This window comes from Bactrocera dorsalis, chromosome 2, assembly GCF_023373825.1.
Source record: "Bactrocera dorsalis isolate Fly_Bdor chromosome 2, ASM2337382v1, whole genome shotgun sequence".
Taxonomy (NCBI): Eukaryota; Metazoa; Arthropoda; class Insecta; order Diptera; family Tephritidae; genus Bactrocera; species Bactrocera dorsalis.
In genome coordinates this window covers 54,234,520-54,262,487 of record NC_064304.1, presented here as the reverse complement: position 1 = coordinate 54,262,487, position 27,968 = coordinate 54,234,520, and the positions used below count along the sequence as shown (strand labels likewise).

The following is a 27,968-nucleotide window of genomic DNA, read 5'->3' as shown; positions in this document are numbered from 1 at the left end:
TACGAAATTTATGTAAAATTGATTTATTTTTAACCTTTTCGTGTGTAATTATCGAGCACTCACCTTTCAGCTGACCACAAATTTCCCGTAACGAAAGAAATTAAAACAATGGATTTGTTTGTGCACGCGTGCTCGAATAGGGTTTTATTAATTTAAAATTCACCGCTGCTTAACAATAATTTTGGAGACGGGATGTCCTTCAATAAGATTCTAATAAATACTTTAAAATTCCCGAAGGCACTGATGATCGAGTTTCGGGAACGGTATAAGCCCACTAGGGTTTGATGGAAAAAAAGCCGGAAACTTCCCGAAAAATTGAAAAAAAGGTATGTCACTGTTACTCTCGGCGGCGTGGGAGATGCGCGACGAAAAAAAATGCACCGATCGTTGCTGATGTCGATAACCAACTGAAACTGCATCTCCTCGTAGGTTCCCTTTTTCGCTTTGGCAAGGGGGCGGTGTCATGGTTGTTGGTTGGTGTACTTGTGTGTGGGTGTCAATATGTGTTACTCTCGTGAGTAATGTGGATGGTAAGTGATGATGTGATGAGTGTGGTGAAGGATGCGTGTCAGTGTTGATATGTGGAGTTGATGGGGCGTGCTAATGTGGTGTGTGTGTGTGTATGCTCATTTATACATCCTGGCCCCCCCCTAGGCGAGTATTTAGCCTAGTAGCCTCTGAAGTTGTTGCAGGGTTGCAACAACGTTGCTGAGGCCAGTTGTACGACGGGCTTGCGTTCTAGGGTGGCGCCTCCGGTTCGGGATTGCATGCCGATAACGTCAAAATCGGGACTCCTCCAATGGTAATGCCGGCCTTCGCGGTTGCGGCCGCGGGGGCCGACGGCTGGCAGTACGAGTGCGAGGGACATGATGACGCCCGACGTCGGGTTCGGCGGTGCGGTGCAGCATCGTGTGATGGTGCCGCATGCAGACTTGGCACTGGTACCCAGTCGCGCATTCGCGCGTGCTATGGGTAGGCGCCAGGCAATTCAGGCAATGGCCGTGTGCCTGTGCGATGTGCTGGCGTTGCAAGGGTGTCATCCCCTTGAAGATGCCACAGTGTGGCAACCGATGTCGTCGGCGACACAGCACGCATTGACGCTGTGGCTTCTCCGGAGCTATTGCTTGCGGTTCACTGCGGAGAGCCGATGGAGTTTCTCGGGGAGGTGCGGCCGCGATGGTTGTGCGCGGCGCTGCTACTGGGGTAGCTCTAGGGCGCGGAACCGTGACGGCGGAACGCACAGTGGGCGTAGGTACAATTGGCATCTCGGCGTCCATATTAATCTGTTAAGAAAATAGTATGGTTAATTATTATATATTGTGTATATAATCAGATGGGCGTTGGTACCACGTGATGTGGCACGATTGAGTCGTCATGTGGATCGACTTTTTTTTTTTTTTTGTTTTGGCTTTGGTGGCTATTTATTTATAGTGGGTAAGATTATTATTATATTTTTTTGTTAATTTCTTGTTTATTGGTTGCGGTTACGTTTCGATTTTATCTGCGGTTGGCAAAAAGCATAATTTAACAAGCGGTCTAGTTAGCGTTCCTGATTGTGTACGGAGATCGACTACGCGAATATGACCGTCGGAGCCGTAGTAGAGCTTCTCTATGCGGCCAAGCCGCCATTCGGTAGGGGGGGGACAATCGTCATTGATTAAGACACAATCTCCAAGCTTAGGCGCATTTTCTGTGATTTTCCATCGGTACCTTCTGTGGAGGTCCTTTAAATAATCATTTTTCCATCGACGACTGAAGTCATGATGGAGAATTTTAATTCTTTCCCAACGATTTAATAAGGAAAGCGACTCCACGCCTGGCTCAGGTGTGGCCAGAATGGGCGCTCCTTTAAGAAAATGCCCTGGCGTAAGGGCAGTAAAGTCTGAGGGATCTTGCGAGAGTGCAGCGAGAGGCAGTGAATTAAGAACGGCTTCAATCCTAATTAAGAGGGTCGTGAATTCTTCGAAATTAAATTTGTGGTTGCCAGGTATCTTTTTAAAATGAGATTTGAAGCTTTTTACGGCAGATTCCCATAAGCCACCCATATGTGGAGCGCTTGGGGGGATAAACTGCCAATTGATACCTTGGGGAGCGTATTTTTGGACAATGTCCGGTGAGACTTGTTTTGTGAAGTCCACAAACTGTTTTTCGGTAGCTCTTTGAGCTCCGATAAATGTTTTGCCATTATCGCTCAAGATCTTTGATGGGTAGCCACGTTGTCCGGCGAAGCGAGCAAAAGCCGCAAGAAAAGCCTCCGTCGTCAGATTCGTACATAGCTCAAGGTGTACTGCTTTTGTCGTGAAACAGACAAAAACAGCCACATAGCCTTTCATGAGGGTAGGAGACCTTAGCCTGGATGCCTTTATCATAAAAGGCCCAGCAAAATCTACACCTGTAGTGGTGAAAGGCGGAGCAAAATTGCAGCGTTCAGGTGGAAGTGCTGCCATAATCTGCGATCGCATTTTCTGCTTATGCATAGTGCAGATTTTGCACATGAAAATGCACTTCTTTATTTGGGGCTTCAGTCGGGGTATGTACAGCTCTTGGTGGACCATATGTTGCATGAGGCGATGTTCGGCATGGAGCATTAGTGTGTGGATATAACTAATAAATAAAGTGGCAAACGGACACCTCTCTGGTATGATTATAGGGTGGCGTTCATTGTACGTTAGGCTTGAATTAGCAAGCCGACCATTCGCACGAAGTAAACCCTTCGAATCTAGAAATGGGTTTAGAACTAAGAGTGAGCTCTTTTTATCAATAGGCTTCGATTCTCTTAGTAATTCTATATCGCGGCTGAAGTAGCGCGTTTGGGTTGATGCGATAAGAGCGACCTTTGCTTTTTGTAAGTCTTTTTCTTTTTCAATTTATCGCAATGATAAGTTGCTCCTTTAACTTTAACTTTAAGTTTAAGCCGCTCAAAAAACTTGAGCATATAGGCAACTACCCGGAGGGCTCGGGCGAACGATGAGAATCGTTCAAGAATGTCAGTGTCATCCAGTGTTGCATGATAAGTGTCGATTTTACGACTTTCTGGGGCAAGTATGTTGCGCATAGGCGATTGCGGCCAAGAATCGGGAGATTCTGTTAACCATCGGGGGCCATTCCACCATAGGGTGGAGGTGGCAAGATGCAGAGGTTTGCATCCTCTTGTACCTAAATCAGCAGGATTGTCAGCACTGGCTACGTGACGCCAAGTGGCTGATCCTACTAGGTCAAATATCTCAGATGTTCGGTTAGAAATATAAGTTTTCCACGCTTGTAGTGGTTTTTCTAACCAGGCTAGAACTATCTCGGAATCGGGCCATAAATATAATCTGTATTTCGCCATATTTAAGTGGGTCTGCACCATTGAAGCTAGCTTTGCTAGTAGCAGAGCGCCACAGAGTTCAAGTCGTGGGAGACTTAGCGTTTTTAGAGGCGCAACTTTTGCTTTTGCCGCTAATAAGTGGCTTGTACTTGCGACATCGCTTTGTGTACGCACATATATAGTGGCACAATATGCCTTTTCAGAGGCGTCGCAGAAGCCGTGTAGTTCCACTTTGTATTCGGGGGAATAGTTTACCCACCGTGGAATTTGTATTTTCGAGATGTCGTTCAAGTTATTAGCGAACTGGGACCATTTTTCTAAGCGAAGAGGTTTCACTTGTTCGTCCCAGTCGGTTCCGTCTAGCCATAATTCTTGGATTAAGATTTTTGCTTGTATCATAATTGGCGAAAGCCATCCTGCGGGGTCAAAAAGTTTTGCCACCGAGGAGAGAATTTGGCGTTTTGTAATGGCGGATAATGCGGATATGGACTCAGTCGTGTATGAAAACTGGTCCGATATCGCATTCCATTGGATGCCTAGTGTTTTTGTTGTACTATCCTTTTCAAATATAAGGAAATTAGTATCCAACAAATGGTCTTTAGGAATATTTTTTAAAATATTTGGGTGATTGGCAGTAATCTTTTTTAAAGGAAACCCTGCGGTATTGAGGGCATTTATTACCTGTGATAAGGTCTCGTATGCTTGCGGAAGACTGTGGCTTCCAGACAGGATATCGTCTACATACGTTTGCGTTTTTAAGACTTGTGTTGCCAGTGGAAATTCTGGCTTTGTGTCTTCTGCCAGTTCGTGTAATGTACGAATGGCTAGATATGGGGCACAGTTTACGCCAAAGGTAACTGTTTTCAATTTAAAGTCGCGTAATGAACTATTGGCAGATTTTCGGAAAATAATCCGCTGAAAATCTTGATCATCTTTATGAACCAGTACCTGTCGATACATCTTTTCGACAACCCCATTGAATACGTATTTGTATATACGCCAGTTCAATATGAGAAGCATTAAATCTGGTTGGAGTGTGGGTCCCGTAAATAGAATATCATTTAGGGAATTACCTGAGCTCGTGGATCGTGATGCATTGAAGACCACTCGAACTTTTGTTGTTTTCTTCTCAGGCTTTACTACTGCATGATGTGGCAAGTAGAAAGAGTAATATTTGCCTCTTATGATTTTTTCACATGGGCTTATTTCCTCCATGTGATCTAAATGAAGGTATTCTTCCACGACACCATCATAAACTTGTTTAAGCTCACCTTTTTTAAGTAGGTTTTTCTTCATACTTAGAAACTGCTGTATTGCAGAGGTGCGAGAGTGACCTAAGGGGAGTGTGTCTGGAAATTGTTGTTTTATTGGTAGTCGTACGACATACCGACCATTATCTGATCGAGTAGTTGTGGCTTTGTAAAAGTCTTCACAATACTGATCTTCAGGTGTTGTAATTGGAATGGGGGGGAGTTCTTCTACCTCCCAAAATCTTCTCAATTGTGAATTGAGGTACTCGTTTGAGATTTCCTCAACTTGAGTTGTCATGGCTGTGACTGGTTCCGCAACTAGTCCACTTAAGACCCATCCGAAAATGGTATTTTGCGCCAGTAGTGTTTTCGAAATTTTTTCAACACCTTCTAATATGATTTGCGGTATAAGGTCGCTGCCTATCAGGATGTCTATCTGAGCTGGCGTGTTGCAGTTGGGATCTGCCAGAGTCAGGTGTGAAATTTTATCCCAATGCTTGCTATTTATTTGACAGCTTGGTAGCATGTTAGTTAGTTGCGGTAAGACAATAGCATTTGCTTCAATGCGCTTATCCGCTTTGGGGGAAATTAGGGTAATGGGGCAGATTTTACTTGAGTTTTGTACTACTCGACCGCCCATTCCCGTAATTTCATAGTTGGCATGTTTTGTTGGCAGCTTTAGCCTATTTTGTGCCCTAGACGCTATGAATGATCGTTGCGATCCTTGGTCTATTAGGGCTCTTAGTTTGAACAGTTCTCCTTGATGTTCGATGGAGACAACTGCTGTAGGTAGTAGTACTCTACTATGATTTTCGCTGTGTAGCGTTTGAAATTTTAATGCCTTTGAACAACATGGTGTCTCTTGGCAATTTTCTTGAGGTTTTGTTTCGGGAGTTGCTGTTGCAACTAAACCCGTGGCTTTTTTTGAAAAACCGCTGCTATGAGATGAGTTGGGAAAGTTATTGAGATGTAACATAGAGTGATGCCTTTTGTGGCAATATACGCAATTAAATTTGCTTTCGCAAGTATTAAGATTGTGTGAGTGGGACAAGCAGTTTGTACATAGCCTTTTTGGCCTGACAAAGTTGTTCCTTTCAGTGACATTCATTTTTTTTTAATTTCTCGCAAGCTTTTAACTTATGCCCTCCAGAACATAGTTCGCATGACGTGAATTTATTTTGTTCAGATGTGAACGATTGTGTTTTGAAAAAGCTTCTGTTTGAATTATTGTTGCTTCCGGCTTGGGGTCTATTGAAGCTTCGATTTAAGTCTTGTTGAACGTTTTTAGTTCTGACTACTTTTTTGTCTACCCTTTCCGCAATTTCGTATGGAGTAGTTAAGAAATCTTTCATCTGCTGCCACGTTGGGCATTTTCTTCTTGATGAGAGCGATTGCTCCCACAAAAGTAATGATTTTTCTGGTAAGGCGGCGGTACATATGTTTACCAGAATAGGATCCCAATTGTGAGTGGGAATGTTTTGTGTCGATAGAACCGACAAACAGTTGGAAACAGTGGATTCTAGTTTCATGAATTCTTCACTGGTTTCTCTTTGAATTTTAGGCAAGTTCATAAGTATCGTTACTTGCTTGTCAACTAATATTCTCTCATTTTCGTATCTTTGTCTTAAAGCTTCCCAAGCTAAATTAAAATTATCGTCATTCAATGCGAACTGCTTGACTATTACGCCTGCTTGACTTTTAGTTTTGTATCAGAGGTGATACAATTTTTGCGCTTGTGACAATTTGGGATGGTTTATGTACACGGCTGTAAACATGTCCCGGAAGGACGGCCATTGTTCATAACCTCCATGAAATATTTCCGTATCACACGCTGGCACTTTGAGATGAATGCCTGAACTTGCCTCTTGGGCTTGCAATTGTGGTAACTGTACTCTACTGTGGGGAGTAGGTGCAATTGCCTTCATAAGCTTTAATTGATCTGATATCATTGCTTTTGTGTCTTCATAGCGGTCTAAGCAGTTTTCGTATTTGGCGTTAGCCGAGGATTTGAAATTTTCAGGTAGATCTGAATCATCAGTTTGTACTATTGCGTCGTATGCAGCTTGGAGGCGTGTCCAAAAATTGTCAATAGATTTATTTTTAATTTCTAGTACCGATTCAGAGTTGTATATATGTATATTTTATTATAATAGAAATTTGTGTCACCGAAAACTCTTTTTAATAAATAAGAGTTGTTATTTCCGCAAAATTGGATTATTAAAATATGTATGTAACCGGTAGCTCTTTTCAGTAAATAAGAGCTGTTATTTCAGTAAAAGGATTTAAAAATGCGTTTATCGCTTTTATTACTCGTGTTTGTATTACTTGTTTTTTTTTTTTGTTTTAAATATTGTTACGGTTTTATCCGTACGCCCTTGTATCAGCGCGCACTGAATACTAGGTCAATACCCTTTGTACATACGTATGGAGTTTATGAGCATATAGTATGCGTTAAATAAATATGTGCAATTATGCTTGTTCTTGTTTGACAAGGAACAAGAAACTGCTCGGAAATCGCCAAAATTGGACTTTCAATATGTGTATGTATGTATGTACAAAGGGAAGTATTAGTTTGAAATATTTAATTCTCTCAACCAATGTTGTTGGATTTTCCGCACCAAAGATATTTTTCGCACCGTTTGTTTAATTTCTCAATATCTCTTCATTAATTGTATCCTATTTTTATAGGTATACACGCATATGAGAATATAAGGCAGTATGTAGAAATAATTCGCGGTTGTGTACTCGCGTTTAGAAACATGCGCTAAAGCGCTAATTAGTCTAAGAGCCCGTGACATCCAGACCTTCGTTATTTTATAAAAGCTGAAAGTTTGTTGAAGTATGCTTTGAACATAGGTAAGAACGATGGCAAAATGTGAAATTCAAGTCATCGTGGCTTTGGGGGGTAGCGGGTGGGACAGGTGCATAAAATAACAGCCAACTTTCGTTATTTTATAAAGCGTAATTTTTTAATATGTTATTCGGAATAACATTACAAACCATCTTATTTATTGCCAGACACTTTTTATGGTGGCAATCCCTTGCCAGACGCCCTAAAACTTTAATAAATTTTAATTCTACTTTCGTTATAGTATAAAAGTTAAAATTTATACATGTTATTTGGGTGACTATTAGAAGATGTTTTCTCAGTTGCCAGACAGTTTCGACAGTTCCTACCTAGGCCAGACAAACATATTAGGTCCCAATACCAAGGGTATAGGTACGAGCGCGAGGCAATATACAATCGTATAGGTGCGAGTGAGATAGCGCGTCAGGAGCGATCGAATGATGTTATTGTGTAATTATTTACGACTTAATATTTAAATAAAAGTTTAAAAATTAACCTATTTGGTAAATTACTAAATAATGTGTAAATTTAATGCGAAATTAAACTTCTCATTCAAATTTGATTGCATAGCTAATACATAAAAGGAATGAAAATATTTCTTTTGTAATTACGACATATAGGCTATAGAAATTATTTATCATATCTAATTAATAGAAATATTTATTTAAATTTTCAAAGAAGCGCATTGTTTCTTTTGAAATTTACAAAATTATAAACATTCTTCATAGCTTTCATTATTAATATTGATTTCGTAATTTTCTTCATACTCTTCATCACTGCTGCACCATATTTCTTCTGGCTCATTGTCAATGTCATCTTCTTCGTTAGTTTCTGTAAAAAAAGTTACACAATTATGAAAAGTAAAAATTTATGTATAATAATTTGAAGTAATTCGTATATACCTGATATAGTTTGCAGTGCATCACTGACAAAATTCGGTAACTGATCGCCTTCAAACCATTTAAAATTGTATTGGCTGTTAACTTGTACCCAACCATTGTTTGCTGGTTCATGTATTGATGGAATTTTCTTATGAGCATTATTCCAAATGCTGGATATATAATTAGCACGTCGAAATTGTTGGAATAGCTCTGATTTACAGGGTGGCAGACTGTTCCCATCAAAATTGCATATTTTTTTTTTCACTGAAACGCTTCATTAACATCGCAGACCGTATAATTATTAATAAACAATTGAAGACGGGCAGCATCAACATCAATTATCGTACCAACATTATATATATCACATATGAACTGCTGTATTATGTCAAAAGTGCTTTGTATTTCACTATCATCTTCAAATAATTGAGTGTCGCCGAATTTTATAAATGCCTTTTGATACTTTTCTATAGTAATTAATATTTTGTACGGTCCTAATTTTCCTTTTCGAAAAAAATCTGGGTTATAATCGCAACCTGTGATTGCATGAAACCCAGGTAAGCTTTCGCAAATGGAGTCGCCTAACTTGGTGTGTATCTTTGTGAGATCTACATACCTTAAATTATTTCCAGTACCTGTTAGCATCCAAACACGGGAATCATTTGGTATATGGTGCATATGACCAAGCATGATAGCAGCAATATCGGTATCGATACTTCTGATAAATATATTCGCTTGCGCTGAGTTATTGATGACATGAAATATTATTTTAGTATCAGCCTCTTAATGTTGAGGACATGATAACTCTTCCACAATCCTGGATTCTACGCTGTTGTACCCATTAACAACAAAAGACTGGCAATGTTTAAAATTGATATGGATGGTTTTATTACCAATAAATGGCGCCATTTCGTCAGTGGCCCAATGCGATATAAAAAAGTCAACAAGAGCCGTTTTAAAGTTAGAATTTTTTAATTCTTTTGAAAATTACTCGGCCGAATTTGATCAGTTCCAGTTCGCTGGGTATGTTCCTAATCTTTGATCGATGGTGTAAAGTATTGGTCGAATATAACGTCAACTCGTGATGCTCGCATTTGAGTAACCATTTGCAACATTTTTTTAGAAATGCTGCCGAATGTTTTTGGAATATTTTTCATCGTATGCAACATGAAGAATCCATCAATTATTACGACATCTACATAACGTGGTGGTTCATGCTCTACCTCTTTTTCCAAACATTTCATTAAGGCAGATTTATCCGTCTTGCAAATGGTACCATCCAAATGGCACATGGACAAAGGCACTGAGGTAATTGGATGTGATAAAATTTTCAAAATATCTATATTATGATCCATGGATATTCCCAGCATACGTCCAAACATATCTCTCTGAATTTTAACTTCTTGTATTGTACCACCAACTCGAATTTTATTTTTTTTCTCATAATCTTTTGAAAAATTATTCATAGGTAGTCTAGGAAGATGGTAGTGAAATACAAAGCACTTTTGACATAATACAGCAGTTCATATGTGATATATATAATGTTGGTACGATAATTGATGTTGATGCTGCCCGTCTTCAATTGTTTATTAATAATTATACGGTCTGCGATGTTAATGAAGCGTTTCAGTGAAAAAAAAAATATGCAATTTTGATGGGAACAGTCTGCCACCCTGTAAATCAGAGCTATTCCAACAATTTCGACGTGCTAATTATATATCCAGCATTTGGAATAATGCTCATAAGAAAATTTCATCAATACATGAACCAGCAAACAATGGTTGGGTACAAGTTAACAGCCAATACAATTTTAAATGGTTTGAAGGCGATCAGTTACCGAATTGTGTCAGTGATGCACTGCAAACTATATCAGGTATATACGAATTACTTCAAATTATTATACATAAATTTTTACTTTTCATAATTGTGTAACTTTTTTTACAGAAACTAACGAAGAAGATGACATTGACAATGAGCCAGAAGAAATATGGTGCAGCAGTGATGAAGAGTATGAAGAAAATTACGAAATCAATATTAATAATGAAAGCTATGAAGAATGTTTATAATTTTGTAAATTTCAAAAGAAACAATGCGCTTCTTTGAAAATTTAAATAAATATTTCTATTAATTAGATATGATAAATAATTTCTATAGCCTATATGTCGTAATTACAAAAGAAATATTTTCATTCCTTTTATGTATTAGCTATGCAATCAAATTTGAATGAGAAGTTTAATTTCGCATTAAATTTACACATTATTTAGTAATTTACCAAATAGGTTAATTTTTAAACTTTTATTTAAATATTAAGTCGTAAATAATTACACAATAACATCATTCGATCGCTTCTGACGCGCTATCTCGATCGCACCTATACGATTGTATATTGCCTCGCGCTCGTACCTATACCCTTGGTATTGGGACCCAATATGTTTGTCTGGCCTAGGTAGGAACTGTCGAAACTGTCTGGCAACTGAGAAAACATCTTCTAATAGTCACCCAAATAACATGTATAAATTTTAACTTTTATACTATAACGAAAGTAGAATTAAAATTTATTAAAGTTTTAGGGCGTCTGGCAAGGGATTGCCACCATAAAAAGTGTCTGGCAATAAATAAGATGGTTTGTAATGTTATTCCGAATAACATATTAAAAAATTACGCTTTATAAAATAACGAAAGTTGGCTGTTATTTTATGCACCTGTCCCACCCGCTACCCCCCAAAGCCACGATGACTTGAATTTCACATTTTGCCATCGTTCTTACCTATGTTCAAAGCATACTTCAACAAACTTTCAGCTTTTATAAAATAACGAAGGTCTGGATGTCACGGGCTCTTACTCTAAATGTAAAATATATATATGTATATATATTATATACAGTATACTCTCGAAAAGTAAATCGATTGGTATTTTGGGTAATTTACTTTTTCGAATAATTTACTTTTCCAAATATATACATAAATTATCTGTTTTTATAATATTAAATGCATTTTTAAACTTAAAAAATTCATTCATTTATTTGCTTCAATAAAACATATGGATTTACATGAAAAACACATGTATTTATTATGAAGAGAAAAAATTTTGAATATTCTTTTGTTTTTTTTCTTTTGAAATATATTTTCTGACCATTTACATATGTACATATCTCAAAGTTTATTTACTAAACAGACGCGATAAACAAGAGAGTAAGTGTTTTTGCAACATCGTAAAAAACGCTGCTTGCTTCGTTTCGAATTTTTTATCACATTCTCTGAAAAGTAAATTAAAAAATTTACTTTTTCGAGGTGCATGTGTAATCTTAAAGGTGATTTACTTTTCCGCGATTATTTACTTTCTGAGAATTTACTTTTCGAGAGTATACTGTATATGTGTCAATTTTAGTTATATAAAATCCGCTTGAGGATATGTATATATGTATGTTTGTTTTCGTTCTCTTTTGTGCCTTTTTTTTCCTATTACCCCTTAAGCTTATTAGCTTAACAAGCTGAAGCGGTATTGTCCGTTTAATGTGCAAGTGACTCTCTCTCCAGCTTAATATTCTGAAGGGGTATTGCTGTGATAATTTGCAATTATCCCTCTCACAGTTTAACAAGCTGAAGCGGTATTGCTAGAATAATTGTGTGTATTTCTATACACGAATTTAAGTTTAAAAGGGCAAGGAATAAGAATTTATTTAGTTAATTATATACACATACATGTATATGTATACTGTGGATACATAACATATATGTATATATATATTATTTACCGAATTGGCTTCTATCGGTACTTGAATTTTCCGCCCGTTTAGAGCCTTTACTAACCGTTTTTATTAAACGGGTTTAATTATTATCGGTACTATGATTTTGACCGTTCGTGCACGTTACATACATATATACATTTAATAAAAAAATCAAAAGTGGATTGGATACACTCACTCTGATTTCCCTCAGGGATTTTGGGGGTTAAATTGAGGAGCTGTGTGGGGTTCCTTGGTGGTGTTTCTCTCCTTCGCCAGCGTTCCGATTTGTATTTTTCTCGTTGTTGTGTTGATTTCTTGTTACTTTTTTCACGTTTTTGTTTGTTTGTATTTAATATTTTATTTGTAATTTGTGTAAGCCGTTTTCTATTTATTAAGTTTCGCGCCCGGTTTCCTTTTTTGTAGTGTTAGAATTGCTTTGTTGTTTTGTAATAATCTTTTACAGGTGTTTTTTTTTCACTGCTCTAAAGTTTCACTTTTGATGTGTTCTGATATTCTTTTTGTTTTTTATAAATTTATTTTTTCACTGTGAATCCACTTCACTTCTTTAGTTTAAAGCACTTTTAATTTTTTACTTGGTTTTGTAGTTCTTTATTCATAAATAATTATTTCCTTTTGTAAAAAAATTTTTTTTTTGTCACTGTATTCAATCTTGTGCTTTTTCTTTCACTTTTATATTTCCACTGTGCCGTTCTTTATGGCTCGAAGGACCATGTAATTATCGAGCACTCACCTTTCAGCTGACCACAAATTTCTCGTAACGAAAGAAATTAAAACAATGGATTTGTTTGTGCACGCGTGCTCGAATAGGGTTTTATTAATTTAAAATTCACCGCTGCTTAAATATAATTTTGGAGACGGGATGTCCTCCAATAAGGTTCTAATGAATACTTTAAAATTCCCGAAGGCACTGATGATCGAGTTTCGGGAACGGTATAAGCCCACTAGGGTTTGATGGAAAAAAAGCCGGAAACTTCCCGAAAAATTGAAAAAAAGGTATGTCACTGTTACTCTCGGCGGCGTGGGAGATGCGTGACGAAAAAAAATGCACCGATCGTTGCTGATGTCGATAACCAACTGAAACTGCATCTCCTCGTAGGTTCCCTTTTTCGCTTTGGCAAGGGGGCGGTGTCATGGTTGTTGGTTGGTGTACTTGTGTGTGGGTGTCAATATGTGTTACTCTCGTGAGTAATGTGGATGGTAAGTGATGATGTGATGAGTGTGGTGAAGGATGCGTGTCAGTTTTGATATGTGGAGTTGATGGGGCGTGCTAATGTGGTGTGTGTGTGTGGATGCTCATTTATACATCGTGTTTGGGTAGCTTATAAAATATAAAAAAACGACAATTGATTAATATCTATGATGATTTCTATTCAGTATATTCAAAATGGCAAACAAGAGTTCTTTTTAGTTTTGGGACCTGCTAACTATCAGGTCTCAAATTTGAGTCAATGTTTTGAGACTAACGCAAGAGACTGTTTAGTGAGTAGTAACTAGTCACAAATTGAGACTACCTCAAAATGTCTCAAATAGTAACTAGAGACTGCTCACAGAATTACACTATTAGACTAATTAGTTCTTTCCAGCAGTTGTAAGACTAATTATAACATACGGTATTTTGTTATGGTGGCCAATCATGGAAAATAAATACGCGCAAAGACTTATGTAAAGCATACAAAAAGTAGCTGGTATATGCATCAAAGGAGTTTTTTGAACAACGCCTAGTCAGGCATTAATCGTTATTTTACATTTACTGCCCACAGACTTGTTAGCTCTTAGACTTAAGGAATCTTCCCTATCAGTCGACTGCACTATGGGGCATTGTAATATAAGTTCCCGTTTCTAGGGATAGGCATCTATACGGAAGAGTCTAAACTATGTAATCGAGTGGGTTGTGTCTTTTCAGAAGATAACAAAATTGCCTTTCGACTACTAGACACTGCAGATCTTCCAACAGCGACCTCAGAAATTCATAAAAGCCCTCTTTTTGCGACAAAGATTGCTCACAAAAAAACGTCCTATTGCGATAAACCTGCAATAGGTAAGCAGATAAACTAACCAGAGCAGGCATCACCCTACAATTCGACTTCAAAGAAGACCTCTGGCCACTTCTATATATTTAATCGACTAACATATTATAGATATAGTTGAGTTGAGTTGAGTCTTGCTGAGCACTATGATGAATTTCGTTGAAGGTATGTATGTTATTAGTTATCGTTCGAGGTAATTTTGTGTCTCGGAAGTTGCATTTTTGTATTGATAATCTTTATCGTGAGCACAGGGTAGTTCAGAGAAGACATAATAAAGTGATTGAATTTTGTCAATAAAGAAATAAAAGAAAACATTAATATTAATTATATTTTAAGATAAATTGAATGTAAAAATATAAAAAAAATAAAGATTTTTCATCGCGTGTCAGTCTCTTATATTTCAAGTTCATTTTGTAAGTCTCCCTAACTTTCAAATTATTTTGTCTCCAACTGAATGTGTTTTGGTTTTAAGGAGTTAGCTTTCTTACTTTCAATATCTTTGACACGATGTGAGTCATTAAAAATATTTTAGAGTTGGGCAATTTATTATTCCATTTTGCTTCATTCTGGCTTATTAACTGTCCAATGTTTTAGGTTAAGTTTTGCAGGTTTCGAAGTTGTCCGCTGTTTCAGGGTCTGTTGGGAATCTCGGAGAATCCTCAGCAGACCATTTTTTCAGAATCTGCTGGTAAATTATTTCTTTAATTATTGTCCGTTGTTTCAGGGTTTTATATTTCTATTTAATGTCGTTTATTCTCTCAGGCATTTAGTTTTGGAAGTCCTACTTAATGTGGAAGTTTTTATGTTATTACTTTTTGAATAAAGTTTGGCTTTTGGATAACATGTAACTTTGTCATTCCGATTTATCCCCCAGATAAAAGATATTAAACACGATATGAATCAAAAAAAGTATTTTGAGCTTCACCGATTTCTAGAATTATTTCCGGATGTTTTGACCCACTAAGTCGATGATCCATATTTTTGGCTTTATTTTGATGAAATTCGATGTTTTCGAATACGGTTTTACAAAAATTTAAGTAGGATTAATGTCTAGTGATTGCGGGACCTATGAAGTTATTTTTAATTCCATAACAACCATTCACGTACAAGATAAGACGTTTGTTTTGGGTCGTTATCCTCTTGTAAATGAAAGTGGCTACTATTAACAGTCGTTTTAAGCACACTTAAAATTTAGTTTTTTTCTATTTATATAACATATTGTTTCTTTTAATATATTTCCTATGATCAAAGCTAAGGTTGCTTTTGTATTTTGTTTAATATTGTTTTATAAGTTCATTACAAAGATAAGTTTGTTTTGATATATTTTGTTTGGTGAAGCATAAGATGACAAATTAAGTTGCATGCCACATATTTTACCCATTCCTCGTTTCGTTTTCGTTTTAAAATTTATTAGCTTTTGAATTTGAAAATATGAATTTTTAAACAAATTTAGGGATTAAATCAATGACAACAAACAAATCAAAAAGCTTTAAGGAAAAATTAAGTGTCAAATACTCATATTCAGTGTTTGGAGATTTATAAAATTCAGTTTGGAAATAACTCACACAAAGAGCAGTAATGACTCAAATGGATTATCTTGCTCAGTCCTTAAGACACATATGGAGTGGATCACAAGTTATGTACCTTCCGCTTGCGCATCACACGTGAGTGGCCTACTTTGCACGTTGCCTCTTGTTGAAATAGTCGGCCCCACGTCTATAAAGTCACCAAACAACGACGCAGTGCATTAACCTTTACAAATACACCACTCCTTCACTTCGAGGGTTCTTAATATTTTGCAGCTACACATCACACTCTTCCAATTTAACTACAACGAAATCCAGATTAAGAAGGAGCTAGTCGATTTTATGAGGAGGGAAGGCATATCGATAGCTATGGTCTAAGAATCAGAGCCGCTCAGATCTCGAATTGTGCAGGTTTTATCGCCTTATGTTAAATGATCGCGCTCTGCACAATAAATCACGAAGCTACCTTCAGAATTATGAGCGTTTGTTAAAACTCGCGTAACCATCGCTAGATGGTCCAATATATAGCATACGACCAACGTCGTATAATTATCTCGACGAAAAATCGTCCAGCCTTATGCATACCACATTCTTTGACCCGAAGAGATTTTCGATCCGTTGTATTTGTTGTTGTAGCGGATATCTAATCCCTTGGTTGGTGGGTAAGGTTTGGTTTGGTTGTCATCGAAGTCATATAACGGTAGATCCAGGAAAATGCTGTTACGACGAGATGGGACCATAGAAGAGGAATGTTAAATGAGTGCGGTTCTTTGAACAAGGTTAGTATCATGCAGGGACTCATTGTATATTTGGCATGTCGGGGTCAATTCTGAATAAGTAGGAAGTCAATTTACAACACAAGACAGGGAAAAAACCGTGTTACCCAACAATTGCGTAAAATGCCAATCAACTGCGCACCGATTGCTTTCACCGACAAAGAGGTTCAAAGTGTCACACTATGACCAAATCGTCTAAATCAATTCTGTAGTAAAATTTAAAAATTTTGACTCATTGTTGGATCGTATATTTTTCCATGATGAATTGGCAAACTTTACTGAAGCGAAATATCAAAAAAGTGGGGGAAAGGAAAAACTCTTCAACTTCGGGGCGTTATTTATTAACATTACAAGAATAGAAGAGAAAAATTAAAAATGTCAAAAATTTGCAGGTTACCGTACCTACTATTTTAACCTTCCTAGCAATCTCAAAACAAAAAACGTTAATATAAAATAATGGTTCTTAAGAAAAGTTGAAAAAAATGGTGACCGTCTAAAAAACATAATTTTTTTACCACTTCTTTTTTTACTTTGTCGAATTTTTTTTACTTTGTTGAATAACAGTAGAATTTTAGGAATATGGGTAGCTCTAGACAGGTAAATCCATAAAGAGGGCTCTCTAAAAATTTCAAGTAAATCGGTCCAGTGGAAACGTTGAAAGAAATTGACGTGATTTTGAATTAAGGTGTCAGTAGGATAATCTGGCCTGTTTTTTTGACATTTTCATTCATTAGTTGAGTAGTTTAAAAAAGAGTGCTTTGAGAAAAACGCGTTTAAAGTTTAAGGTGTGCACTCCGAGCGCTTCGAACGTCGAGCGGTCTTACTATTTTTGGGCCTTTTTCGAATGCTTCCAATGGTAAGTGGGTTTCTACATTAATTCTAAGAGTATAAAGGAACAGAAAATGCAAAAAAAAAAAAAATAAAAATGATTACCCTACTGACCCCTTAACAAACGGAATGGTTTCAATTAAGATGTGTTCTGCAAACCGAATGATTTGTTTACTTCGAAGTTTTTTTACTTCACATCGAAACATTTGTTTGAAACAAATGACATTTTTTATCCAACTTTAATGTAAATATTTTATTTTCCAAAAATTTTAATTTTCTCGAACGAATATGAGTGCTGCCGGAAAAGTACAGTAAGTTAATGAGTTCACGTTAAAAATAATTATTTTTAATTATAATTAGAGTGAGTTTTCCAAGGGTTCGAATAATTCGTTTGAAGTTGCTGATGTTCTGTTTCAATCTTGAGTGGAATTGTCACATGTTCAATATTTTTGTATGTCTCGAAGGAGTAGAAAAATTGTGCACAAATATATACTTACATGCATATGTACATGCGCAAATTTATAAAGCTTTCATTATCACTCAAATTTCACACGTAAGGTTAGGTAAGCTAATCTGACTGATATTCGTGAAATCACGAATGATTCCACTTGGACTGCTAGGAAAGTTCGTTGTGATTAAAATATTGTCACATATCAACAAAGCATCTTGAGCCTGATAAAATCAATTAATATTAGCGGTAGCTAAAATCAATTCCACCCGCTGTATCTGATTCGTAGAAGGCATGACTAGTGAAACATGTAGAGAGTGAGACCCAATAAGACAGTGTCCAGTTAAGATATCTATTTTTGCACCGATGTGAACCTTGTTTAAAGCAAATAATTCAATGGACACGTTGATCCATAAATATCACTGTTGTATAGGTGTTGGTTGTTAACCAATACTTATTAAAGTCACCCAATATTCAAAGAGCCATGTCGGATTTATGTACACCTATCTGAATGCACATCGAGACAGCTCTTGACAGGAAACTGTCCCTCCAATCAAACGTTATAAGATTTGGTTTTTTAAACTACATTTTAATTTATGAATTCGGGTTTTAGAACAAAACATTTCACTTTGATATCACATCAAAATTATTCGATTTCTTGAACAAGCAAATTTTATTCTCAAACATGGTTTGTATATGAAAGTGAATTAAGGAACATGGCCTGAGCAGAAAATGCTCATTTGACTGATCCTACAGTGTGGGAACTGATGAACATAAATTTATTATTTTCGGAAGTTATGGCCACACAAAAGTTTGGCTTAAATTAAATTCAGTACTTAACTCCCAAAAAGAGGATCAGTGATAGTATGGGGCTGCATAGCACCAAATACTAGGGTTCATTGAAGGAATAATGGATAGGACTGTGTATATATGTACATATTTTAAAGGACTGTTATCTTCCAAAATGTAAAAAAAACTAAATCTAGAGGAATCTCTAGAGAGGAAAGGCCAGTCCATATTTTTAAAGGATAATGATCCCAAACATTCTTAGAACATCGTCCACAGTCGCCGGATTTAAATGTCATAGATGATTTGTGGGATCGTCTTAAAGCTTCGGAACGTTACTTCAATATCCACGCACAAAACAGTTTTTCTTGAGGAATGGGGTAGAATATCGGTAGAAATCACCAAAGCCTTGATTCTTTCAATGTGTGCTGTAAAAAAAGAAATTTAAATAAAATAACATGTTTCACAAGCAAAAACTAAGTTTTTTACTTTATACACACGTACTGACGAAATGTGTGGCGTATATATACTTTTATGAGACTGTGTATATGTATTTTCGAAAAAAAATTGAGATTCGAAAAACCTTCTTGTAAACACATTCTCGAATAGTTAAGCTGTGAAAAGAAAATTTATTAGTAGACTAAAATACCTCCTTAAGAGCTTTCATTTTATTTCAAAGGCAAAAAGTAGACTGATCATAAGCGTAATGCATTAAAACCCACATATTAAAAATAAAATTATAATAAAATTTAGATACCATCCTACAAGCGATCAGAGGATTGACACATCCATGCGGTTCCCGTAAAACAATAAGTATGATGGCGTTAAAGTTTGAAAGATGAGTTTGGGTCACCTAATGAATCAGTGTCGATTTGCTAAATGTTTTAGGTCAAAGGAATGAAAGAACTTAAATTACTAGTTGGGACAACTAAGAACCTACCAGAGCTTTTAAATATATAGCCAATTCGAAACCTCTGTTAAGATCGTTACCCGACCTGACGGCGAAAATGAAGACCCAGTGTACTTAAGACTTCTCCCTTACCCAAGGGGGGTATCAGGTTTCGTAAATACTGAAATCCAGAATCTTTTGGCTTATACAAGGTGTGTTCCACACAGAACAAATGGTTTTTTCGGCAAAATCAATTTATTTTATTCAAATAGTCTCCTTCTGCTTCAATACAACTTTTTGCACGGTTCAAAAGCATGTCGAACGAGTGTTTAGCTCGTTGGCAGGTATGTGGTCGCCAGCATCCGGTGCAAGCCTTTTGAATGGCCTCTACGTCTGCATAACGCTTTTCTTTCATGGGCAAATGCATTTTTCCGAAAAGGAAGAAGTCGCGCGGTGCCATATCAGGTGAATACGGGGAGTGGTTAATTCACATCTATCTTTATTACCATCTACCTAACTCAGCTAGCATTCACCATAAAGAATGCCTGTGAAGTTTTATTGTGCAACTGCGAAAGAAGATACAGAAGGCAACTATTTGCACAGATCGCCAGGCGGCAGTACCAGCATTGTCGTCGCCAAAGATCAACTCCAGCGTAGCACAGAATATATGGATATCTACAACCAAATGCAGAATAATAAAACATCATTGGCCAAACTATGTCAAAACAAAAACCAAGACTTATTACATAGGTTCAATTACAGCTGTCATAGCGAGGCACTGGCCATGTGGAGAATTATAAAATATGCAATTCAATTATCCTTGGCACATAAAGGACAAATGTAAATTAAATCTGTAAGCCGTTTATAACGAAAATGGCTACTTACAATCACAGGTGATCTTTATGAGAGTCCAGCTGGAGACTGTAAATCAGATGTCGCAAACGCAATACACTGCGATCTATACATATTGGCACGATCGCAAGATAACTTGCTTCAGTTTTCCCAACAAAAAAATTTATACCATGGGACGGCATTAAAAAAGCGTAAACTTTACAAAAAAGATTAAAGTTATCAATCAGTATACAGTATAACAGGAATGTATAGAACAGTCGGACTGCATATAACTCTGCAACAGAGTACACCCCATCTGGGTGCCAAGTCATTAAGAGATAGCCGGGAATGAATTGGGGTCGAAACCCTGTATCAAGTTCCGCTACATGAATGAATGAATTAATGATGATGAGGAATGTACTGCGACCTTTAGTCTATTGTGCCCTCTCCTTACTCACATTGACTCGCCTATACCCAGCCCATTAATGAAGTCCAGTAGACTTCCTGGCGATAGCGAGGCAATGTGATTCCTATCCGGAAACAACACTCCAAGGGCCTTAGATCTGCGTCTACAGATTGCTGTGCACTCAATCAGCAGATGCTCCGGGGTTTCAGGCTCCCTGTCGCAGAAACGGCAGTTGGCGTAAGCTGATAGGCCCATGCTGTCCAGACGCCTATTTAGCTTGCAGTGACCAGTGTACCATGTGACTAGCAGCCTGAGTTTGTTCCTGGGGAGGTTTATTACAATTTTTAACCTTTTCAAGCTGTATCCTCCCATTAGCAGCTTGGCGTGTCTCATACCATGAGCTTGTAGCCAATACTCCTCCCTGCCTACTCTTTCCTCTTTACGGAGCAGTTCCTTCATGGTATGGGGCCCCACCCCCGTAAAGGGTTCGGGTCCTACTATCTTGGTGGAGCCTGCGGGCGAGCTTATCGGCCAGTTCGTTGCCGGCTATACCTTTGTGACCAGGCACCCGGATCAGGTGTACCTGGTTTCTTTCCGCAAGGCTATTCAGCCTATCCCTACACTCCTGCACCTGAAGCGATTTGATCTCGTAAGAGGAGATCGCCTTTAGCGCCGCTTGACTATAGCTGAGAATGGCTATTTGCTCATTGCGATAGTTGCGATGGAAGTTTATTTCTATACACCGGCTTATGGCATAAACTTCTGCCTGGAAAATGCTCAGGAACTCACCCATGGGTGCCTAGTGCGTGGGCCCACAATTCCTGCGCCGATTCCCTCCGACATTTTCGAGCCGTCGGTGTACCACCTCATAGTACTGTTCCTCAACAACAGCTCTAGGTTGGAATCGTTCCAATCGTCTTTGCTGCCGAGGGTAACCTTAAACTTTTTCCTGAGTTTAACCTTTTTGGTAGCACTATCCCTCGGGAGGAGGGCCAAAGGTAAATTGCCACTTATCTTTTCCATCCTCTGAGATGAGACTACATTGCCTTTTCCACACCCTCTGCCGTTATTTGCAGAAGGGTGTGTTTGGCTACCTGACCGATGACAAAATGAAGCGGAGTAAGTTCAAGAAGAACCTCCAGTGCTGCCGTTGGACAGGTGCGCATTGCGCCCGTCATGCAGACACAGGCCAGCCGCTGTAGCTTCAGTAGCTTAGTCTTAACCGATGTTTGCGACGCTACTGAGGCCCAGGCTACCGCCCCATATGTGATTATCGGTCTCACTATCATGGTGTACAAACACCTAACTATCCTTGGCATACAACCCCAGGACCTTCCTGCCAGCGGATTACACACCATTAAGGCTTTTGTCGCCTTGACCAAGGTCAGGTTTACGTGCCTCAAAGTGGAGTTTAGCATCAACCCGAGGTATTTGACACTGTTGGTCATCCCTATATCCCTGCCCCCAGTGAGAGATTCCTAAGACCGGGTAGGGTCCTGCGTCTCGTAAACGGGATTACTGACGTCTTGGGGGGGCTGATATTCAGTTCAACCTCCCTGCACCACCCCTTCGCTAGATTGAGATCTCTTTGGATCAAGTCACAGAGAGTGTCCTCATATTTGCCTTTTGCCATAATTACAATGTCGTCCGCATACCCTTGGCAGCGGATCCCATTGTCCGTTAGCAGTGTTGGCAGGTCGTCTACGATTAGACTTTATAGCAGGGGTGATAACACACCCTCCTGTGGGCAGCATCTTGCTGTACCGAGACGAATTCTGCTATCACATACTGTAGTCTCAGCAACCCTTGTGCGCAGTACGGCTTTTATCCACCTACGCACTGGTGCCGCCACATTCCTTTTCTCCAGTGCCCTGGCTACACTCTTGTGGGACGTGTTATCAAAGGCACCTTCGATGTCCAGGAACACGCAAAGCATCACCTCCCCATGCTCCAGTGAACTCTCTATTTCAGAGACCGCTCTGTAGGCATGCTGAGCCGCATGCAGCGGTGAACTCTTCAGCGTCTTCGTCCTTATTTCCTGATCCACGGTCTTCTCCATGGTTTTTAGTAGGAAAGACGTTGGACTTATTGGCCTGAAAGATTTCGCCAACGAGTAGTCTCTCCTTCCTACCTTGGGTATGATGATCACCTTCACTGTCCTCCATATCTCAGGTATATACGCCATTGCGAGGCTCTCTCTCAGCAGCCGAACTAGGTGAGGCAGCAGAAACTGTTCCCCCTGAGGCTATCCACTACCGGAGACTTGAATCTCTCAAACGAGGCCATCGCCCACCGGATCGAGTCCGCCGTAAACAGTTGTTCGGCGATACTCCAATCCTCGCGGGATGGCCTGTGTTCAATAACGGGTGGACAGTGGTCCTCCCGAACTGTCTCCGGGAAGTGCGCCCGCAGAAGCTCCATGGCTCTGTCCTCCGCACTGGTCGTAAATGTCCCGTCGTCGCGTTTGATTGCTATCTCTACGTCCTTTGTGCCCCTGGCCAGAGCTTTGTGCAGCCGAGCCGCTTCTGGCGTAGTGGCGACATTCTCGCAGAATCTCCTGAAGCTAGCCTGCTTTGCAGACCTAATCTCCTTATTGTATAAGGTGAGATAGCTCCGGTATTCTGCCCAGACCCCCGTACGTTTCGCCCTGTTAAACAGGCTGCGTACTTTTTTCCGGAGGTCTGCTAGTTCCTTTGTCCACCATTGACAGTCTCGTCTGTCTGTGGGCGCTTTTAGGGGCAGCTGCCATGGTAAGCGTTAATTACAGACCCGTTCAGGTCAGAAAGCCTATTCTCCAGCCCAAGGCCTGAAACGCTATCATCATTCTGCCCCCTCCTGCTTAATTCATTGCTTAATATATCCCTGAAGGCGTCCCAATTCGCCTTCCGAGGGTTGCGTCTAGGGGGAGTTGTCTAATCTCTACCTTTAGCTTGAACCTTATAATCCTGTGGTCTGACAAGGAGGGCTCCGTCGAGACTCTCCATTGCGAGACCAGTCAGATTGCAGGCTCATTGCCCAAGGTGATGTCCAACACCTCCCTCCTGCTTTTAGTTATGAAAGTGGGTTCACACCCTTCATTCTCTATTCCTAAATTGCTGTCTACAATGCACTCTAAAAGAGACTCACCTCTTATGTTGCAGTCGGTACTGCCCCATTCCGAGTGGTGAGCGTTAGCGTCGCAGCGTACGATGAGGGGGAACCTGTGCCGTCTGCAGTGCTCTACCAGCCTTTCCACCACCTCCGGGGGTGCTGTAGGTGCCTCGCCTGGGAAGTATGCCGAGGACTTCGTCCTGGCCTTCAAAGTCCCTAGCCTGTACCGCCACCAAGTCCTGCGTCAGGAACTCTGAAATACAGAAGAAATCAATGTTATTCCTGACAACTATACAAGTTCTAGGGCCTCCACTACCTCCGGGGTCTCCCATCACGGAGGTACCGCAGGTACCACTTCATGATGAAACCGCTCATACCTTTCCTACGTGAATCATCGCACCCGCCGGGTTGACCAGCTTCTGGGAGGGGGCGTTGACCACCTCTTCTGCACCTCCTCCTTCTTCTCCTACGAGCACCGTCAGGCCCTGCCCGATGTGACTCACCCGTGTCCGACCTGCTGCGCCTTTCGGCGGGGGTCTTGGCGGCGCTCGTTGCTGCTACAGCGGCACCAGGCGTTTTCGCCAGGTGAACGCCGCTGCAAGAGGGCACATCGTCATCATCCTTCTTGGCGTGCTTCTCAAACAGCGCCCGCTCTTGTGGCGAAAGAGCGTCAAGAAAGTTAAACTTCCTCTTAGCTCCTTGACTCCCCTTGCCTGCCGCAGCACCGATGTCCTTTCCGTTTTCTTAAGTTGTTGCCGGTGTTCCGATTTGTCCGGAGTTTTATTTTTATTTGTATTTGTACTCATCTTTTTCTTACAACCCTTGGCTCAACAGGGTGATCTGTCGGATCTATTATTTTGATGGGGAACTAGGAGGTCCGCCACGCCAGAGCCCCTTGGCGCAGTAAGGCCACAGTTACTCCTCAATTCGGCCCGGTGTTGGGGAGGCTCCATTAGAATACAGCCGATTTTACCTCCTGGCTGCAAACCATCCAATGGGCACGGGAGTCGCATAACACCCTGGATTAGGAGGTGGTAGCTCTTGGTTAGCGCACGCATGCGGCACCCGACACCCCACATGGGCAGTGCCTACTAGCACCAGCCACGCAGGTCGTCGCCGAGTATGCCTTGCGCCTAAACCCCTGCACCTCGGCAAGGAGCCTACCATTCGCAGAGGAACGACATGCCGAACAATCGTTTTGGTTTACGTGAGTATCTGCCGACGGGAGCCTGGCACACGGTGTTTTATAAAGCACATAGATCAATACGCGTTGCGTTGATCAGCGGCTTAAATAATAACTGCTTTTTGAACGTATGTTTGGTTTCAATTGGAAGGGACACCTTTTCCACCTTGGTCGGGTTCGAGGCTCATCTATAACCTCTGCCTTGCTGTGGATCCAGCACTATACTGGATTGAATTTTTCAACCGTACCTACCTTTAAGTTTAAACCACAGCCATCACGAATCTCCACAAAGTGCGAAACCCAATGAGCAGATTGGAGCGAAATCCAAGGGCTTACAGCTGCCCGTGGTACCAGATTTAAGTCACCGGTCAGACCTTGTAGCTTTTGCTACTACCACTTGAGTACCCGACAACTCAATGGCTGCTGACATTTGTCGCTTAAACTTCTAATAACTTCAATAGGAGGAATCTCAGTCAAAGTCTATAATATCATTTCAAGTTGAGTATTATAGCACTATTTCTGACAACCACTATGCTGAAACTTTTTAGCAAGCCCAAAATACAGACGTAGTGCGTAAGGATTTTAGTCGCCTCTTACCGCGGACAAAATGTAATCCCTGCCCGCTGGGGGAGCGACATGTGGAACATTCGAAATCCTCAGAAATCTGCACACGCAGGTTTATTAACGCTATATCTTTATATTCTAATAGGGATTTTACCGATTCAATACCGTCTAGCACATTCCTGATTTTCATTAGAGTGCACAAGAAACCTTATATCGCAGTGCACCGTTCATAGTAATGTTAGTTTTAAATTTAGGTATATGTAAACTATTTTCATATGAATTCATGAAATTTGTTGACAAATTTGGTCGGAACAACTATCTTTAAAATATAAGGGTACTTTATTAACCATTTATTTGATTTTAAAATCTTTTTGTTTGACCTATTAAAAAAGTTGACCGTTTTTGTTCATACGAATGTCGAAAATCCTGATAATCTATTTGATACATGATTCTCAATCGAAATCGTTTTCATAAAGAAAAAAAAAGGTAATAATCGATTTTTTCAAGTTGCCACCTAGTGTTAATAGCAATTCAAAAAGTTTTTTAAATCCATTATTCCTTCAAACACACCAATACATTCTGCATAATTTATGCAACTAATACCGACAGATCTAGAAAGGTATATGTAACATACTTTAGAATTAAAAATAAAAAGACGTTTTTAATCTTAAACAGTCGCATAATTCTTTATAAGTTTACAAAGTTTTTCAGTACCACTAAATCAAAACAAAAACATAAATGACAGTTTGCCCGAAGTTCACAAGACCATAATCAAAATTCGTACATTTCACACGAAATTCCTGATACGAATTTTTCGTTCGCGTAAAAGGAATATTTTTGTTTATCCGTAAAGTAATAGGACTGAGTCGATTTAAAAAAATTTATGGAACCAATCGTTCTTTAAAAACTTTCAAAATAGGCTTCTTCTGCGTCGATGCAGCGCAATAAGGCTGATAAACTTAAATGGCGTAACATAATTTGATACATCATTATTTGATTAGAGGCAATAATTTTAATGAAACAATAGGCTATTTTTATTTTATTTATTTTTATTTTATTTTATTTTATAAAAGCTTACATAATAATACAATTATTATACAAATTTAAGAAAATACGCAGCACTAGCATCATGGGCTATCGGCCGACTGGTTATGTTATATGCGTCGAAGAAGGTCGCTGTCTTTCAAAAAGTTGTAGATTTTCGAAATGTTGTTGCTTGAGGGATCCATCAATAAAATTATTGGATCAGTATTGTTGAAGTTTGACATTCTATGAGTTTGAAGTGCTGGACAATGTTGCAGAAGATGCAATAGATTTAAATCTGAATCACAAAATGGGCATTGGTTGATCTGAGTGCCATTTAGTATGTGAGCGTGTGTGATAATGGAGTGGCCAATGCGAAGTCTGATATATGGAATGATATAATTAGATGAAAGCGATGACGGAAAGGATGGTTTGATACGATTTGAATTTATTCTAGAGTAGTGGTGTCTGTAATTCATCCAATCAAGCGCCAATTTAGTGGATCTTTGTTGAATAATAAGCCGTTTTATATCACTCTTAGCAAACAAGGCAGATGTAGTTGTTGGAGTGATGCACACCTCCTTAGCCACCGAGTCCGCAAAAGTATTTCCAATGATTCCAGAGTGACCGGGTATCCACATTATTTTTAGTCTATGTGCTAACGAAAACAACAGCGATCTAATGCCAATAATGACGTCATTGTAGTTACTGCGGTTTTTTAAAGCTTGAAAACACGATAGACTATCTGTACAGATGATGAATTTACCAAGGTTTTGTTGGGCATACTGGACAGCTTTGAGAATACCCGTAGCTTCAGCGGTAAAAATTGAACAAAATGGAAATAATAAACCATACGATATTCTTTGTTGGTTATCATCAACTACAGCAAAAGATGTATGCGACGATTTGGAGCCATCAGTATATATAAACTGCCAATCAAAAGATTTGAAGTGCGCAGATAATTCCAAAAATCGAGATTTATACACAGTGCTTGGAGTGATGGATTTGCGAAGAAAAGTAAGATCACTAATGAAAGAAGATTCATTTACTTTCCACGGTGGAATAAATTTACTGCAAGGCAGCAATATTTTAAGCGGCAACTCATTGGTTTTAGCAAACAAAGCACTTTTAAAAATAGAAGACGGTATTTTAGGAGACCTCTTTCTGCAAAGTGATGATTGAAAGTCCTTTTTTATAGTAAAGTTCGTGCTGAGTATGAGTTTTGAATAAAGCTTATTTAAGCTATCTTCCACTGCATCTTTTAGAGAAGGTAGGCCAGCTTCCGTCAGTATGTTTTTAATTGGCGATGTTGGAAACACTCGAAGAGAACAACGAACTGAAGAATGATAGGGCGCAGCAAGCATCTTTAGATGATTCTTAGAATGATGTCCATAAATTTCCAAGCCATAATTAATTACAGATGAGATGAGGGCTTTAGTGACGTTGACCAGTAAAGCCGAGCCGATGAGTGAGCGCTTACATGAGAGGTATTTAATAATATTTAAATTAACAAAAAGTCTTTTTCTTATATACTGACAATGTTTCTTAAATGTATAC

General features: G+C 39.1%; 2 long non-coding RNA genes across 2 annotated transcripts in view; both read left to right on the top strand.

Annotated features, from left to right (window-relative positions):
• The window catches only part of LOC125776385 (uncharacterized), a 114,112-nt gene that overhangs the window by 25,633 nt on the left and 60,511 nt on the right, over window positions 1-27,968 (top strand). The window lies entirely within an intron of this gene.
• LOC125776392 (uncharacterized) overlaps window positions 14,233-27,968 on the top strand; it is a 33,807-nt gene continuing 20,071 nt past the window's right edge. The window contains exon 1 of the long non-coding RNA XR_007421662.1: window positions 14,233-27,898. This is a non-coding gene — a long non-coding RNA (uncharacterized LOC125776392). The remainder of the gene's footprint in view (window positions 27,899-27,968) is intronic.